Here is an 18,906-nt window from a genome sequence, read left to right on the forward strand (position 1 = left end):
AAAGATATATTGAAGTCTTTCAATCTAATTGTGAATTAGTCTGTTTTTCCTTGAAATTCTATTAATTCTTGCTTAATTTATTTTGAAACTCTGCATAGACTTTTAATACTGTTAAGCCTGTCTTAACTTCTTTGTCGTTATGAAATGGTCTTCATCTGTGGTAGTATTCTTTGGTCAGAAATCTGCTTTGTCTGCCCAAGGGGTCTTTGGTCTGTATGAAATTAACCCATGAAGGAAAGAAAACTTGGAAAAATAATTAAAAAATGATTGTTTTTTAAACATAAATCATTTTTAAACGATTGACTCCAGGTGATTGTTTAAATTTGTTCAGGCTGTGTTAAGACTTGTATCTTTTTTTTTTTTTTTTTTTTTGAGACAGAGTTTCACTCTTATTGCCCAGGCTGGAGTGCAATGGCGCAATCTCATCTCACTGCAACCTCTGCCTCCCGGGCTCAAGTGATTCTCCTGCCTCCGCCTCCTGAGTATCTGGGATTACAGGCATGTGCCACCACGCCCGGCTAATTTTGTATTTTTAGTAGAGACGGGGTTTCTCCGTGTTGGTCAGGCTGGTCTCACACTTCCGACCTCATGTGATCTACCCGCCTGGGCCTCCCAAAGTGCTGGGATTACAGGTGGGAGCCACTGTGCCCGGCCATTGCATCAATTTTTTAGTAATAGATGATGTAGGAGATTGCTGAAACTGTGAAGACTTAGAACATTTTAATATTTCTGAAAATTAACTTTTTTCAATTTTGAAAATTACAGCTTCCGAATAAAGAACTGAATTTTTAAAAATAAAATTAGACTTAAATATATAAAGTTTAAAGATAAAACGTTTTATGATAAAATATGCCAGAAACAGACTTGCTTTGTGTATAAGAGGTAGGCTTGGCTGGGCATGGTGGCTCACAGGAGGCTGAGACAATCACTTGAGCTCAGGAGTTTGAGACCAGCCTGGGTAACATGGCAAAACCCCATCTCGACCAAAAATACAAAAATTAGCTGAGTGTGGTAGCGTGCGTCTGTAGTCCCAGCTACTCAGGAGACTGAGGCAGGAGGATCCCTTGAGCCCAGGAGGTGGAGGTTGTTGTGAGCTGAGATCGTGCCATTTCCAGCCTGGGAGACAGAGTAAAACCCTGCTCCAAAAAAAAGTAAAGGCTTGCTATTTATGCCATTTCAAGGAATTAGTAAGAAAAATCATAGATTAATGGGTAAAAGATAAGAATAATTAATTCAATGGCAGTGCTTATCCAATCAATAAAAGACATAAAAATGATACTGAAGGAAGTGCAAATTTGTAGTATTAGTACAATATCCTTTCTCTATTGGGATAAAATTAACTGGACACAACTACTGTTGGCGGTGATGGGGAAAGGTTACTTTTTTTTTTTTTTTTTTTTTTTTTTTTTTTTGAGACGGAGTCTCACGCTGTTGCCCAGGCTGGAGTGCAGTGGCGCGATCTCGGCTCACTGCAAGCTCCGCCTCCTGGGTTCACGCCATTCTCCTGCCTCAGCCTCCTGAGTAGCTAGGACTACAGGCGCCCGCCACCACGCCCGGCTAATTTTTTGTATTTTTAGTAGAGACGGGGTTTCACTGTGGTCTCGATCTCCTGGCCTTGTGATCCGCCCGCCTCGGCCTCCCAAAGTGCTGGGATTACAGGCTTGAGCCACCGCGCCCGGCCGAAAGGTTACTTTTATATGTTGCTTGTGGAACTGTGAATTGTCACTTTCTTTTTTGGGTAATTAGTGCTTTGGTCTCATTCAGGGAGCTCCTGCTTTAAGTACCTCTTCATGCTTTGAGGCCACATTTGTTACTCAGACTTTACAACAGTGGCTCTGAGTTCTGCCCTGTTTCTGGTACCTGAGGAACTTCCTCTCATCCTTTTGATATTTCTTATGTATTTTTATTGTTTTGTTATGTTTTATTCAGCATTTCTACTTTCTGTTGCTTTGGGTGAGGTTTTCTATTGCACTTAAGTTCACCATAACGACTGGAGCACATCACAATTTTTTTTTTTATAACCAGACAAATTGTCTTGTAAATATTAAGGAGACTGGCAGATGTTATCAAATATAAAATAACTATTGGAATTAGCATCTGTAAGCCCTTCTTGATCAAGGTATTTAACAGTCAATTATAGTTAACCAAGAAGTAAATGAAAATAACACTGGAATAGAAGAACTGTGACAGTGGGCTGGTGCTAATCATTGAATCCATGTAAGTATTGAACTAGAAGAGCAACTGAGGGAGTTAAGATTGCACAATAAAATGTTTTTCTGAAAGGTGTAGGAATAATTATCGAGTGGTAATCTTATTCTTCATTGTATGGTGCCAGTACTTACTCTAAAGTTACTATGTGGTAAAACATTTTATATATATATTAAATATGTATATTATATATAATGTATGTATGTAAATATATTTCGTTCAATTATTTTATTTTATTAATTTTATTTTATATGTAAATATATATTTATATACGTAAATAAATACAAAATGTTTTACCCTACTTTTTATTAAAAAGTTTTTTCAATGATCCTTTTGTAGGTACTTATATTTCTTGTGAAATAACATTTATCTGAACATTAGTAACTCCTTCACTGTCATTTTGCTCTCATTTTCCTGTCTTTATAGGAACTAAAATAAAATGGAGTAATTTGAAATAAAGTATATAATAAATGGCATTAAAATAACCCCATTTTAAAATATTGAGGTATAATTTACATACATTAAAATGCATCATAGGTGTTCCATTTGACATAATAGATCACATTTTCTGTACTCCTGAAAGTTTCCTTGTGCTCCTTTCCAGTCAGTTCCCCTCTTCCCAGTAGCCACTTTGTGGTATAATCCCAGGTTTCCAGGTTAATGAAATTATTTCTAACTATGTTTTTAATACATTCACATTTTTCTTGCTAAATTATATGCCAAAAAGTGTCCAATAAATGTTAAATGTTTTAGGATGATGGCAGTTTGGGTAATTCATTACTTTCTTATTTATGCTTTTCTGTATTGTGTGTGTATGTGTGTGTGTGTGTGTTTTTTTTTTTTTTTTTTTTTTTTTTTTGAGACAGGGTCTTGCTCTGTCATGTAGGTTGGAGTGCAGTGGCATAATCACAGCTCACTGCAGCCTCGACCTCCCAGCCTCCCAGGCTCAATAAATCTTACCACCTCAGCCTCCCAAGTAGCTGAGACTATAGGCACTTGCTATCACATCTGGCTAATTTTGTGTTTTTTTGTAGAGAAAGGTTTTGCCATGTTTCCCAGGCTGGTCTCCAGCACTCCTGGGCTCAAGCAATCTTCCAGCGTTAGCCTGCCAAAGTGCTGGGATTACAGGTGTGAGTAATCATGTCTGGTCTTTTCTGTATTATTTGATTTTTTATTTTTGGTAGTAAGTCTTAGATTTAAAAAATCAGAACCTAATTATGAAAGGTATGTACCAGAAAAGAACAGGTTCAAAGAGAAAAAGGGTGTGAAGTGTTTCTTAGATTGGTGCTTGTCATGATTTTGAGAGATGATGATACCAGTCCCTGAAATAGAGTAAGGAAAATTGAAAAAAAAAAGAGAAGAGCTTTGTAGTTATATGGAGTTGGTACCTTTCTGTTTGTTATATATGAAATATTGTAAATTTCTGGCACCACCAATCATAACATTTAAGTGTATTCCAGAGCTGAATATAAATTATTCTATTTTTCAAGTTAATATATAGTGTTGTCAGTATATGTTGAATGAAATTGCCCCTTAAGTTTTCATTTACATCTTATGTTTATCTGGTTTTACTAATTAATTTATTCTACATTTTTACTGAGTGCAGTCTCAGTAAAAACCCTAATGTGGGTAGGCACTGAAATTGTTACTTGAATAACACATCCCTGTTTGCATTGTGATATGAAGAAGGGGAACAGAGGTTCAAAAAACAGAAAGCAAATAGAAAATAAGTAAATGGGAGTCTTAAGCAACTATACTGTTAATGGGCTAAACACTTCAATTAAAAGTCAGAGATTATCAGAATGGATTAAAAAGCAAGACCTGTTTATATGCTGTCAACATGAAATTTACTTAAAATGTAAAGGTACAGGCTGGGCACGGTGGCTCATGCCTGTAATCATAGCACTTTGGGAGGCTGAGGCGGGTGGATCACCTGAGGTCAGGAATTCGAGACCAGCCTGGCCAATATGGCAAAAGCCCATCTCTACTAAAAATACAAAAAATCACCGGGCATGGTGGCGGGTGCCTGTAATCCTAGCTACTCGGGAGGCTGAAGCAGGAAAACTGTTTGAACCCGAGGGGTGGAGGTTGCAGTGAGCCAAGATTGTGCCACTTTACTCCAGCCTTGGCGAAAGAATGAAACTCTGTCTTAAAAAAAAGAAAAAAAAAAAAAAACCCTCGAAGGTACAGATAAGCTAGGGGTGGGGTGGTGCTATTAATACATACAAAATAGACCATAAGACAGAGTATTATCAGAAATAAAGAGGGATTTTTTTCATAATGTTAAAAGTATCAATTCATCAGAAAGCTGTAGCAATCATAAATTTATATGACCAATGATTAAAAATATATAAAGCAGCTGGGCGCGGTGTCTCATGCCTGAAATCCCAGCACTTTGGGAGGCTGAGGTGGGCGGATCACCTGAGGTCAGAAGTTGGAGACCAGCCTGGCCAACATGGTGAAACCTGGTCTCTACTAAAAATATAAAAGTTAGCTGGGCATGGTGGCGGGTGCCTATAATCCTAGCTACTTTGGAGGCCGAGGCAGGAGAATTGCCTGAACCTGGGAGACGGAGGTTGCAGTGAGCTGAGATTGCCCCACTTCACTTCAGCCTGGGTGAAATGGTGAAACTCCATCTCAAAAAATAAATAAATAAATAAATAAATAAATAAAAATATATATAGCAAAAATTGACAAAATTAAGAGGTAAAAGATACTTTTACAATTAGTGCTGAAGATTTTTACCACCCTACTCTGAGCACTTGATAGAATTTCTAGCAAAAAAACAAAATTAGTAAAGACATAGATGATCTAAGGAATACTACAAACCACCTCAATATAATTGATAAGTATTGAACACTACTTCCCCAATTTGTGAAGTAGATATTCTTATCAAGTGTACATCATATATTCAACATGAACCATGAAATATGCCTTGATAAATTTTTTGTGTGTGTCTTCATAAATTTATTTATTTCTTGAGACAGAGTCTCACTCGCTCCGTCACCCAGCCTGGAGTGCAATGGCGCAATCTTGGCTTACTGGAACCTCTGCCTCCTGGGTTCAAGCTGTTCTCCGTGCCTCAGCGTCCTGAGTAGCTGAATTATAGGTGCATGCCACCATGCCTGGCTAATTTTTGTATTTTTAGTAGAGACAGGGCTTCACCATGTTGGCCAGGCTGGTCTCAAACTCCTGACCTCAGGTGATCCTCCCACTTCAGCCTCCCAAAGTGCTGGGATTACAGATGTAAGCCACCGTGCCCAGCTGATAAATTTAAAATGATTGAAATTTATATATGTTCTGTCACCACAATGGAAGTAAAATTAAAATAGAAATTATTAAAATATCTAGGAATGTTCCAAATATTTGGAAATTAGACAACACAATTTTAAATTATCATGAGTCAAAGGGAAATCACAATTAGAAGATATTTTTAACCAAATGGTAATGACAATATGACATGTCAAAATTCATGGAATGTAGCTAAAGCAGTGCTTGGAGGGCAAATTATAGTTTAAATGCTTTTGTTATAAAGGAAGAAAAGTCTAAATGTCAGTAACCAAAGTTTCTACCTTAGGAAGCTAGAAAAAGAACAGCAGAGTAAACCTAGAGTAAGTACAAGTAAGGAAACAACAGAGTAGGAATCAATGATGTGGAAAACAAACAGATAATAGAGAAACTTTAAAAAGCCAAAATCTGGTTCTTTGATAAGATCAACAATAGTAATAAACCCTTATCTTCAGTGAACAAGAAATTGACAATGCAACATGTTGTAATAGTAAAGGAATAAACTACATGGTGTGGAACACAGAGAAAGGCTAATTCTGAATTTGGTTTTCAAAGGTGGTTTCAGAGAGGTGGTCAAATTTGTGTTTGGCTTTCAAGAATTAGTGTAAATTTTTCCCGATATAGATTGGTAAAAAGGATATTCTGAGAGAAAATAAGAGCAAAATAATTTTTTTTTCAGGCTTATGGCATATTTACAACGGTATTTTTATTTTTTTGAGACAGAGTCTCACTGGAGTTCATTGGTGCAATCTCGGCTCAATGTAACCTCTACCTACCGGTTCAAGCAGTTCTGGTGCCTGAGCCTCCTGAGTAGCTGGGATTACAGGCATGTGCCACCACCAGCCCCAGCTAATTTTTTAATTTTTAGTAGAGATGGGTTTCTTCATTTTGGCCAGGCTGGTCTCGAACTCCAAGTCTCAAGCGATCCACACGCCTTGGCTCCCCAAAGTGCTAAGATTACTGGCGCAAGCCACAGCACCCAGCCTAGAATGGTATATTGACTTTGTCTGTGACATATGGGTTATGTTAGGTGGAGAGCAGTAGGTGATGCAATAGGAAAAGCAGTTTGAGTCTAGAGTGTACAGAACCCAGAGTACCTTCCTTGGTAACTTGGACTTTATTCTGTATAAAATAGCAAACTTAGCATCTAAAGTTTTTAAAGGAGTTTTTTAAATGAAATATTTCAAACAAAATACATAGAATGACATACCGAACACTTATTACCATTACCCTGCTTTAACAAATCTTATCCCTTACTATATTTGTTTCAGATTTTAAGAAATTAATACATAGTAGATACAATTGAATCTCTCTTTGTACCTTTCCATCTCATACCACCATGAAGTCCTATTCTGAAGTCATATATCCATGCATTTAAAAAATACTTTTACTGTATAGCTGTATACAAATAAATAACAAGGTGGCATTCTCCATGTTACTAAAGTTTAAAAAGTTTAAAGTTTAAAGTTTTAAAAAAACGCTATCTGTATTTTACTTATTTTACTTATTTATACTTACCTATATTTTACTTATTCTGCAACTTGTTTTTCTCACTTACTATTTTTGACTTATGGAATATTCCAGAATTTTGGACTGGTGTAACCACAGTAGTTATTTACAGCCAGTGTCCTTTCTTTGTTCTTTTTTAAGTTAACCAAGGATACATTTATTAAATATAAATATATCCAGGATAAATATTCCCTAAAACAAATATTTGGTAAATATGGCAAACTGATTCTTTGGCAAATTAGCTTCTAGCACGTGGACTGCTTTCCATCCCTATTAGAAGTATTACAAGGATTAAATGAAGTGTTACAAAAAAAAAGGTACTTAGCAAAATTCTCAGTAAACATTGGTTATAATCCCTCCAACATTCAGACTTAAGTTCTGCCCATTCTCTTTCCTCAGTATTCTTCATTCTTGTCCATATAACCATTGTCCTTTTGTAGGCCTTCACTACCTTAATGTGGACTATTGCAGTAATCACTTGATTGGTCTCTTGGCTTGTTCCCCTCTAATCTTATTTTCTACACTACTACAAGGATGATCTGTCTACCACATAAATTTTGAATTATCATCTACAGTAGTAAAACAGTTGTAATGGCATATAAGCTTCATAATTTAGTCTAGATGTTCAGCTTGATCTCTTTTCACCTCTTTTCCATTTATCTTCTAGCACCACTGAAGTGCTTGTAGTTCCTTAAATGTGCTATTCTTTTTGAAAAAGCATCAAATCTCTGTGCAGTTGCCTTTCTAACTGGAATATCTTCCCCCTTCTTGTGTTCTCACAAAATTCTCATTCATCTTTCAAGTTCTAGCTCAAATGCCACTTCCTTGTAAAGGTTTTCCTGATTTCCTTAAGCAGATTTGGGTTATGTTTCTAGGGTTCCACTGCTCTTTGTGCATGCTTCTATTATAATGCTTATATATATTATTGTAGTTTTTTTTTTAATTTTGTCTGTCATTCTAATAGACTGTAATCTCCTTGCGGGAGGAGATCTGTCTTTTCATCATTTATATACTAACTCTGACTATTGTACCTATAATGTAAGTCATTGATATTTATTGAATTAAAAAAATTCAGAAATCTATTTACAGCCCTCTCTACTGCCTTCCCATGACACCTCCATTTTACAGATCATTAAGCTGAAGCCCAGTGAAATGAAGCTATTTAGTGAGAACTCATGCCTCCTAACTCCAGATCTATTACTTTTACTCCTATATTGTAGAGAATATTCTGCTTGGCATCTATATACTAGTTTTTTATATTATAAGAAACAGATTGTCTTGTCAATATTCTTCCTTTCATCTCTAGGGAATAGGTAGAAGGGTATAGTGATTTTATGAGATTCGTGTTTTCTTCCTTTTTCAATCATTCAGTTGCTTTTATTTGTTTTCTAGCAAATTCAGCAAAATTCAAGGTAAGTTATCCTTCATCTCATCCCTTTTCTTTAACCTCATAGAGCTCAGGTAGGATCGAATGTCTGATGCATTTAGTCCAGTTGTCCTCAACCAGGGGTGGTTTTGGCCCCCTAGAGGGCATTTGGCAAGATGTCTAGAGACAGTTTTTTAAATTGATACATAATATTTACCCATATTTATGGGGCACATGTGATATTTTGATACATACATACAATGCGTAATTGGTATTCCGTTACCTCAAACATTTATCATTTCTTTGTATTGGTAACATTCCACATCTTTTAGCTGTTTTGAAATATACTTTCTGTGGTTGCTTCCTAAGCACCCTTACTTATAACCTTATAACCACAGGACATTTGTCAACCTCATAAATTTACACTGATATAATACTTTTGTCTAAACTACCTTCCGTGTTTTATAAAAATGTTTTCTTAATAGCATTTTTAACCTCTTTAATACTGGATCCAGTCTAGAAGCAGGTATTAAATTCAGTTGTCATGTGTTTTTAGCCTTCTGTCATCTGTAGTGTTTCCACAGGCTTGTAAAACTGTAGTACACTATCCCAACCAGACTATTCACACTGTTACAGTCTAGATACAGAATGGTGTCATGATAAGGTAGTGAAACATTTTAAGATATATTCCCCCTGGATTTGGCATTCATTGATTACCATTTTCCTTGCTCATTCTTTACCATGGTTACTTTGCAACTCTAGTACCCCTGCTAGATTTACTAATCAGGCCTTAGCAAAATACTGTAAGCACAAGACCTCCCTTCTCCCTTATTTGTTTATTACCATGAGGGACTCGTATTCCTACCCTTTTTTTTTTTTTTTGAGATGGAGTTCACTCGTTTCCCAGACTGGAATGCAATGGCATGATCTTGGGTCACTGCAACCTCCGCCTCCCTGGTTCAAGTGATTTTCCTGCCTCAGCCTACCGAGTAGCTGGGATTATAGGCATGCGCCACCACGCCTGGCTAATTTTGTACTTTTAGTAGAGACGGGGTTTCTCCATGTTGGTCAGGCTGGTCTTGTCAGAGAAATAGACTTCACTAAAATATTATAGCCAATTAGTAAAAATAAGACAGTAAATAGTTAACACCTTGTCCTGGAATGATGGTAGCCAGTATTGCTACCATATATTACTGACAATGTTTAATTTTCAACAACAGAAATAATTGAGACATAAAGAGAAGTAAGAAAATGTGACCTTATGGGGAAGAAGACTGGCAAAACATCCCACCTTTGAAGGCCTAAGATGTGTTACTAAGCAGACAAATATTTCAAATTGGCCATTATAAATATCTTAAAAGAACTAGAGGACACCATACCTCAGGAGGCAATGATATAATTACAAGAATTTTGCAACTAGAAAATATATAAATAAATAGGTAAGAATTATAGAAAAGAACTATATGGAAATATGGAGTTGTAAAGTATAGTAACAAAAATTACAGTTCATTAGAGAGGTTTAACACTAGATTTTAACTGGCAGAATGAATGATCATTGAATTTGAAGATAGATTGATAGAAATCATCCAGTTTAAAAAATACAGAATAAAGAAGTAAGTAAAATGCAGTTTCAGAGAAATGCCAGAAGCCATTGAGAATACCAACATATGTGCAATGGTAGTGCCAGAACATGAGGATAACAAGCTGAGAGAAAAAGTATTTAAAGAAATAATACCTGAAATTTTTCTATACTATGAAAAAAATTAAACATCCAAGAAGCGTAAAGAATTCCAAGTATAATAATTGCAAATATATTTCCCCTTAGACACATCACAGTAAAATTATGAAAGTAAAAAAGAATCTTGGAAGCATGAAAAGAATAATGGCTGATGTACAAGGAAACTCTAATAATACAGTAAAAATCAAGGCCACAGTGGAGGTATATGACATATTAATAGTGTAGAAGAAGTAAATTCAAAATTTTACCTGAAGCACGACTGACATTCTTAAATCAAGGTAAAGATATTGCTAGATAAACAAAAACTGGGAATGTGTTCTTAGCAAACCTACCTTGTAAGAAAAGCTAATTTTTGAGAATGAAGAATACTGACCCCAAACTGTAATTGAAATTCCTATGAAAAATCAGAGTACCAGTCATAATTATGTAATAATTATAGAGGCTAGTATGAATGCATATTTTTTATGTATTAGCTGGCATATGTGCCTATACACTATATACTTATATTCATATATGTGTATCGTATGCAGTATTTCCATATTTGTGTTTGTGAGCTTACAACATAGAGAAGTGAGATCTATTTAATAATATCACAAAGGATGTGGTTAAGAACAAAACTGTTGTAATAAGGAAATGATTTTTTTTTTTTTTTTTTTTGAGACAGAGTTTCGCTCTTATTGCCCAGGCTGGAGTGCAATGGCACGATCTCGGCTCACTGCAACCTCCACCTCTCAGGTTCAAGCGATTCTCCTGCCTCAGCCTCCTGAGTAGTTGGGATTACAGGCATGAGCCACCATGCCTGGCTAATTTTTTGTATTTTTAGTAGCGACGGGGTTTCTTCATGTTGATCAGGCTGGTCTCGAACTCCCGACCTCAGGTTATCTGCCCACCTGGGCCTCCCAAAGTGCTGGGATTACAGGCGTGAGCCACCGCACCTGGCCAGGAAATAATTCTTGATGGTAACTCAGATCCACAGGGTTAATATAAAAGAACCAGAAATAATAAGAATGATAATAAAATGCCAAAAAAAAAAAAATTTCTTACGATTCTCCTCTGACCTGATTATATAAAATTATATAACTGAGTATATAATTTTGAGGATTTTATTGTATTATAATAATGGCTCAAAAGGGAGGAGAAGTTATAGAGATATATAGAGGTAATATTTCTTTTTTTTTTTTTTGAGACGAAGTCTTGCTCTGTTGTCCAAGCTGGGGTGCAGTGGCGTGATCTCAGCTCACTGCAATCTCCACCTCCCGGGTTCAAGCGAGTCTCCTGTCTCAGCCTCCTGAGTAGCTGAAATTACAGGCATGCGCCACCAGGCCCAGCTAACTTTTATATTTTTAATAGAAACAGGGTTTCACCCTTTTGGCCAGACTGGTCTCGAACTCCTGACCTCAAGTGATCCACCCGCCTTAGCCCCCCAAAGGGCTGGGATTACAGGCGTGAGCTACCGTGCCCAGCCCATATAGATGTAGTATTTCTATATTATACTTATGTTAGTATAAATATGAAGTAGAGTCCTTTAGGATGTGTAAGAAAAATCCTAGAGAGATGTCAGCGACATGATAGAATTGGAGGTGCCTGTTTTGTCCGTCCTTTCATGGACACACCGAGTAAGTACGTACATGTGGATCATTTCTATCCAAGAGAAAGCCAAAATGTAATTGAAAGATGCTCACACACTGGATGATTGAGAAAATATCTACAACAAAATGTGAAGGATAAACTGAGGTATACTCATGGTTAAACCTCACCTTAAGCACAGGCTGTACAATTTGGAAAGAATCCTTAACTCCCACCCTCTTCCTGAGGAGTGATGGGTTGATAGCACACATACAGTGTCCCAGTTCTTACATTCTCTACCAGAGGGCTTGGCCCTTAAATCACGTTATATGAGGAGCACAAGGACTTGGCACTAGAGTATTTCCTTGAAGAACAGTAGAATGGGTGGGGGGTTGAACTGCAGGAGCACTGCCAACAGCTGTATCTCCTGGGATCAGCATACTCTCTAGCTTCTCACTGGAAACAGTCTGGCTGCACATTTCTAGCAGCTTCTTGTTTTTGTGTCTGCTATCATGCCTGCACCTAGGAGCTCGTGTAGGAAATGAAGAATAAACCTCCTCAAGCATTAATGGGAGGGATGACACTCCCTACATCTTCCCTGGATTGCTCTAGTGATTAATCCTGGTCTTTAGTTTCCCTTGAAAGAGATTTGAGGCCTCAATGAGCAAAAATGGAAGGGTCAAAACTCACCATGCCTTCTTCCCAGCTTTCTCCAGATATGTATAACCTTGCAGTCTCTCCCTGGAAGGAGACTGGGAGACAAACCTCTTTTATCCCATATGCGAGGAATTTTACTTCACCTGCCTTTTTATGTACCAGTTTTGTTCCAACAATATATTGGCCTGGAGATTCTGTGTGGAGTGAGTTTGTGAGACTTCAAGAAGCCTTAAAGGGAGACGAATGTTCTTTGCAATTTATTCTTCAGATTGCTCCAGCAATAAGTCCAGGCTTCCAAATCCTTACTGGCGGGAGGTTATGTGACTTCACTGTGCCTGATTGTGAGATTGGGTACTTCCCATGCTTCCCTACCTGGCTTGCTCTGGTGATAAATTCGTTTCTGCAGACTTTCCCTGGGAGTAATTTGTACACATAACTGACTGTGCCATATTTTACATCTCTTATTCAAGGTGATATTTTACATCTCTCATTCAACTCCTGTATCACCCAGCTCTGGGAGTTGAAAGAGCTCTTCATTCCTGAGTCTCCTGTACCACTGAGAATAGATAGTCCTCTTCCCTCCCCTCCCCCCTCCCCTCCCCCTCCCTTCCCCCCTCCCCTCCCCCTCCCTCCCCCCCCCCTCCCCTCCCCCTCCCCCCTCCCCCCCCCTCCCCTCCCCCCCCCCCCTCCCCCCTCCCCTCCCCCCCTCCCCTCCCCCTCCCCCCCCCCCCCCCCCCTCCCTTCCCTTCCCCTCCCCTCTTCCTTTCCTTTTTCCTTTTCTTTTTTTTCTTTTCTTTTTTTTTTGAGACGGAGTCTCGCTCTGTCGCCCAGGCTGGAGTGCAGTGACGCAGTCTTGGCTCACTGCAAGCTCCGCCTCCCGGGTTCACGCCATTCTCCTGCCTCAGCCTCCCGAGTAGCTGGGACTACAGGCGCCGGCCACTGCGCCCAGCTAATTTTTTTTTTTTTCTATTTTTAGTAGAGACGGGGTTTCACCATGGTCTCAATCTCCTGACCTTATGATCCGCCCGCCTCGGCCTCCCAAAGTGCTGGGATTACAGGCGTGAGCCACCGCACCCAGCCTCCTTTTCTTTTTGACGGAGTTTCACTCTTGTTGCCCAGGCTGGAGTGCAATGGCACAGTCTCAGCTCACTGCAACCTCTGCCTCCCGGATTCAAGCGATTCTCCTGCCTCAGCCTCCTGAATAGCTGGGATTACAGGCATGCACCACCATTTTGTATTTTTACTAGAGACGGGGTTTCTCCATGTTGGTCAGGCTGGTATCGAACTCCCGACCTCAGGTGATCCACCTGCCCCAGCCTCCCAAAGTGCTGAGATTACAGGCATGAGCCACCGCGCCTGGTGAGAATAGGTCATTTTCAAACTTGGAAACATTCAGAAGTTATCTCCTCAGTTTCACATTGAGTAGTCTCAAAGAGATTACAGGCATCTACCACAAATTCTCTACTTGGTGTGGTGCAAAATCAGTATGATGTAAACTTTATCTCTCAGTTTCTTCAAAGGAAAGAAGAAACTGGAACACGCATATAACACTAACCCTTCCAGCAGCATTCTGAGGGACCAGTACCTGTCTCAAGGCAAAATTATGACTTAGTTCATCCTCACCTCTGAAGGCCAGTACTAGATCTTTCACTGGGTTATTTGGGGGGAAATACCTCCTACCCAAGGCCAGTTTAACAAGACTGGCAGAGGAGGTTATCTTATCTGATTCACAGAAATCAACACATTGAGTCAAGAAAAATGAAACAGGGAAACAGATTCTAAATAAAAGAAGTTAAGTGTTCAGAAACCAACCCTAATGAAATGAAGATATGTGATTAACCTGACAGGAAATTAAAAAGAGCAACCATGAAGAGGCTCACTTAGGTCATGGGAGCAATGCATGAACAAACTGAGAATTTTCATAAAGAAATAAAAGATATCAAAAAGTATAAAGTTGAAGAACACAATAACTGGACTTAAAAATTTAACAGATAAGTGTCCAACAGCAGAATAGATGAAGCAGAAGAAAGCACTATCAAGCTTGTAGATAGGCCTTTGGAAATCATGTAATCTGAGGAGAAAAAAGAAAAAAGATTGAAGATAGTTTAAGAGACTTTTGAGACATCCTCAAAGGGGAATAATTTATACATTACCAGATGGAGAAGATAGAGGGAAAAGGACAGAAAACATATTTGAAGAAATAATGTCAGAAAACCTCATAATTCTGGGTAAGGAAATAGAAATTTAGATCCAGGAATTTCAAACATCAGGTAGGATGAATCCAAGGAGACCCACACCAAAACATATTGTAATTAAATAGTCAAAGGTAAAAGACAAAGAATCTTCAAAGCAGCAAGGGAATAGTCTCTTCTTACATACAAAATGATCCACAGAAGACTATCAGCAGACTTCACTAGAAAACTTTCACGCCAGAAGGCAGTCATGATATATAGAAAAAGCTGAAAGGAAAACACTGCCATCCAGGAATACTATTTCCAGCTATCCTGTGTTTCAAAAATTAAGGAGAAATATAAAGTTTCAAACAAAAGATATGGAAATTTACCACCACTAGACCTGTATGGGAAGAATCGCCAAAGGGAGTCCTTCAAACTGTAGTAAAAGAGTGCTAATTAGAAACATGAAAACATGAGTATAAAACTCACTGATAAAAGTAAGTACCTAGTTGGCTGGGTGTGGTGGCTCACGCCTGTAATCCTAGCAGTTTGGGAGGCCGAGGCAGGCACATCACCTGAGGTCAGGAGTTCGAGACCAGCCTGGCTAACATAGCACAACATCGTCTTTACTAAAAATACAAAAATTAGTCAGGTGTGGTGTTATGCGCCTGTAATCCCAGCTACTCTGGAGGCCGAGGCAGGAGATTCGCTTGAACCTGGGAGGCGGAGGTTGCAGTGAGCCGAGATGGCACCACTGCACTCCAGCCTGGCTGACAGAGCGAGACTCCGTCTCAAAACAAAACAAAACAAAAAAAGTACACAGTCAAATTGAGAATATGCTAATACTGTAATGGTGTTGTGAAAACAAATTATGTATTTATCATAAAAGTTAAAAGACAAAACTTGTAGCAACAATTATTTATTAAATTATACAAATTATAAAATGATATAAATCGTGTTATCAGGAATACAATGTGGGGTTGGAAGTAAAAGCATAGCATTTGAGTAATTGATCTAATTTTAGTTTTATTAATTTAAAATAGTCTCATAAGTGTAAGAGACTTTGTGTAAGGTTCATGGTAACCACAACGTTTGCAAAAAACCCTTAGTAGATATGCAAAATACAAAAAGAAAGGGTTGAAAGCATACCACTTCAGAAAAACATTGAATCACATAAAAAAACAGCAAGAGAGGAAGAGAAAAGCAAAGAATTTGTAATCAACCAGAAAACAAATTGCAAAATGACAGCAGAAATTCTTTACCTAAGTGCTTTGAATGTAAATAGATTAAATTCTCTAATCAAAGTAAATAAAGTGGACGAATGGATTTTGAAAAGTCCCATCTATATGTTGCCTACAAGACAGTTCATTTTTAAGGACATATATAAATTGAAAGTGAAAGAATGGACAAAGATATGCCATGTAAATGGAAACCAACAGAGAGCAGAGGCAGATATCTTAATATTTACATCAGATGAAATAGAATTAAAGTAAAAAATTTTAAGCAGAGACAGGGTCATTATGTAATGATAAAGTGGTCTGTTCATGGGATATAAAAGTCATAAATGTATATGCACTCAACATTACAGTACCTAAATACATAAAGCCAATATTAAAAGCTTTGAAGGAAAATATAAAATGTAATACTATAATTGAGGGGACTTCAGCACACCTCTTTAAGCAATGGTGAGATCATTCAGACAGAACATCAATAAGGAGACATCAGACTTAAGCCACAATTGAAAACCAAAGTTGCCCATATGGACCTAAAAGACATTTATGCAGTCTTCCGTTCAACAGCAATGGAATACACATTTTTCAAAAGCGCACACAGAATATTCTCCAGGGTAAATCACATGTTAGGTCACAAAACAAGTCTTAAGAAATTTTAAAAGATTGAAGTCATATTGAATATCTTTTCTGAACATAATGGTATGAAACTAGAAATCAATTATAGGAAGAATTTTAGAATATTCACAAGCACATGGAAATTAAGTAACATGATCAATCAGTGGTTCAAGAAAGAAATTAAAAGTTATTTTCAGAAAAACAAAAATGGAAACACAAAATACCAAAAATTATCATATGCAAGAAAAGCAATTCTAAGAGGGAAGTTTTTGCAATAAATGTCTACAAGTACAAAGAAGAAATAGTTCAAACAATTTAGTGGTATACCTAAGAGAACTAAAAGAAGAACTTAACAAAGATTATAGTGTAAATAAGTGAGACTAGAAAAATAATAGAAAATACCAACAAAACTGAGGGAATATTTTGATAAATTAAAAAATAAAATTAAGCAATAAACAATAAAGTAAAAAAATAAAAAGATTGTCCAATAGTGAGTAAGAAGGCTGAATCAATAATTAAAAGTTTCTCATAGGCCGGGCGCGGTGGCTCAAGCCTGTAATCCCAGCACTTTGGGAGGCCGAGACGGGCGGATCACGAGGTCAGGAGATTGAGACCATCCTGGCTAACACGGTGAAACCCCGTCTCTACTCAAAAAAATACAAAAAACTAGCCGGTCGAGGTGGCGGGCGCCTGTAGTACCAGCTACTCGGGAGGCTGAGGCAGGAGAATGGCGTAAACCCGGGAGACGGAGCTTGCAGTGAGCTGAGATCCGGCCACTGCACTCCAGCCTGGGCGACAGAGCCAGACTCGGTCTCAAAAAAAAAAAAAAAAAAAAAGTTTCTCATAAAAGAAAACCAGGAACTTACAGATTCCCTTCTGAATTCTACTAGACTTTAACCCTTTTCCTGTTTGCCGCAAACCCGCTGGCGGCCCTTGTGGCTGCAGCATTTACCCTGAGATAACTTCGCTACGAAATATCTTGCTTTCATTATTTTCGTATTGCTCTAGTATATTGACTTTGGAAGCAAAACACATCTTTCTATTTATAGCATTCTGTTTTTAGTAGTGGTGTTTCCATTTACAAAGTATAGTAATTCTCAATCACTGAAAATGTCAAATTCTAGAAAACGTAGTATTCCTGTGTATGATGTTAACATCATTCTTCAACAGTTGTTGTCCAAAGATGCATTGATTTTCTTCAGAAATAGACAATTCAGATGATTTCTGATGTTAGTTCTGTTTAGAAATAACTCCAAGAATAGTTTTTGCATTTTATTTTCACATTGAAAAACAGCCAGATTTGCCTCAGCCTCAAAGAGCATGTTTATGTAAAATTAAGTAAGCACTAGCAGCGAGCTGCCCTTTTTTTTTTCCTAAATGGGAAAAGAGTTAAAGAAAAGCTAATACCAATCGTTTTCATACTCTTTATAAAAGTTGAAGAGGAGGGAATAAGTTCCAGTCACACTTTATGAGGCCAGTGTTAACCTGATACCAAAGTCAGATGAAGATACTAAAAGAATACAAATTACAGGCCAATATCCCTGATGAACATAGATGCAGAAACCCCCAACAAAATACCAGCAAACTGAATTCAGCAACAAATTTAAAATATCATTTTCCTATGATCATGTGGGGAGATAACCTTTTGCATTTAAGGATGGTTAAACATACATACATCAATAAATTTGATATATCACATTACAATGAACATCAAAAACTACATGTCTCAATACTTCCAGAAAAAGAATTGACAATATTTAACAACTTAAAAAAAATTTTTTTTGGAGACAGAGTCTTGCTCTGCCACCCATGCTGGAGTGCAGTGGCACTATCTTGGCTCACTGCAACTTCTGCCTCCCGGGTTCTCCTGCCTCAGCCTCCCCAGCAGCTGGGATTATACAGGCACCTGCCACCATGCCCAGCTAACTTTTGTATTTTTAGTTGAGACAGGGTTTCACCCTGTTGGCTAGGCTGATCTTGAACCCCTAACCTCAGGTGATTCGCCCTCCTCGACCTCCCAAAGTGCTGGGATTACAGGCGTGAGCCACTGTGCCTGGCCCAATACTTAACATCTTTGCATAATAAAACCTGAACAAGTTAGGTATAAAAGGAAGATGTCTCAACACATTAAAGGCCATATATGACAGGCCCAGAGCTGAAATCTCAACACTGAAGAGTTGAAGGCTTTTTCTCTAAGATCAGGAACAAGAAAGACATGGATGCCAGTTTTTTTCCTTCTATTCAGTGTTGTACTGGAAGTCATAGCAAGAGCGTTTAGGCAAGAGAAATAAAAGACCTCTAAGTAGGAAAAGAAGAAAAAAACTTGTCGATCCTGATTATCTTACAGCTAGAAAATGTTAAAGACTCCATTTAAAAAAAAAAAAAAACTATAGAACTAATAAAATGAATTCCATAAAGTACCATGTACAAAATCGACAATTAAGTCTGTAGCATTTCCTTACACTAAGAACAGACTATTTCAAAAAAGTAATCAAGAAGCTAATGACATTTACACTATTTACTAGGTAAACAAACTTATGAATGAATTTAACC

General features: G+C 37.8%; 1 long non-coding RNA gene across 1 annotated transcript in view; it reads left to right on the plus strand.

Moving 5' to 3' along the window:
* The window catches only part of LOC126946340 (uncharacterized), a 66,087-nt gene that overhangs the window by 28,568 nt on the left and 18,613 nt on the right, over positions 1 to 18,906 (plus strand). The gene's annotated exons all lie outside the window — the stretch shown is intronic.

Source organism: Macaca thibetana, chromosome X (assembly GCF_024542745.1).
Source record: "Macaca thibetana thibetana isolate TM-01 chromosome X, ASM2454274v1, whole genome shotgun sequence".
NCBI classification, from domain to species: Eukaryota; Metazoa; Chordata; class Mammalia; order Primates; family Cercopithecidae; genus Macaca; species Macaca thibetana.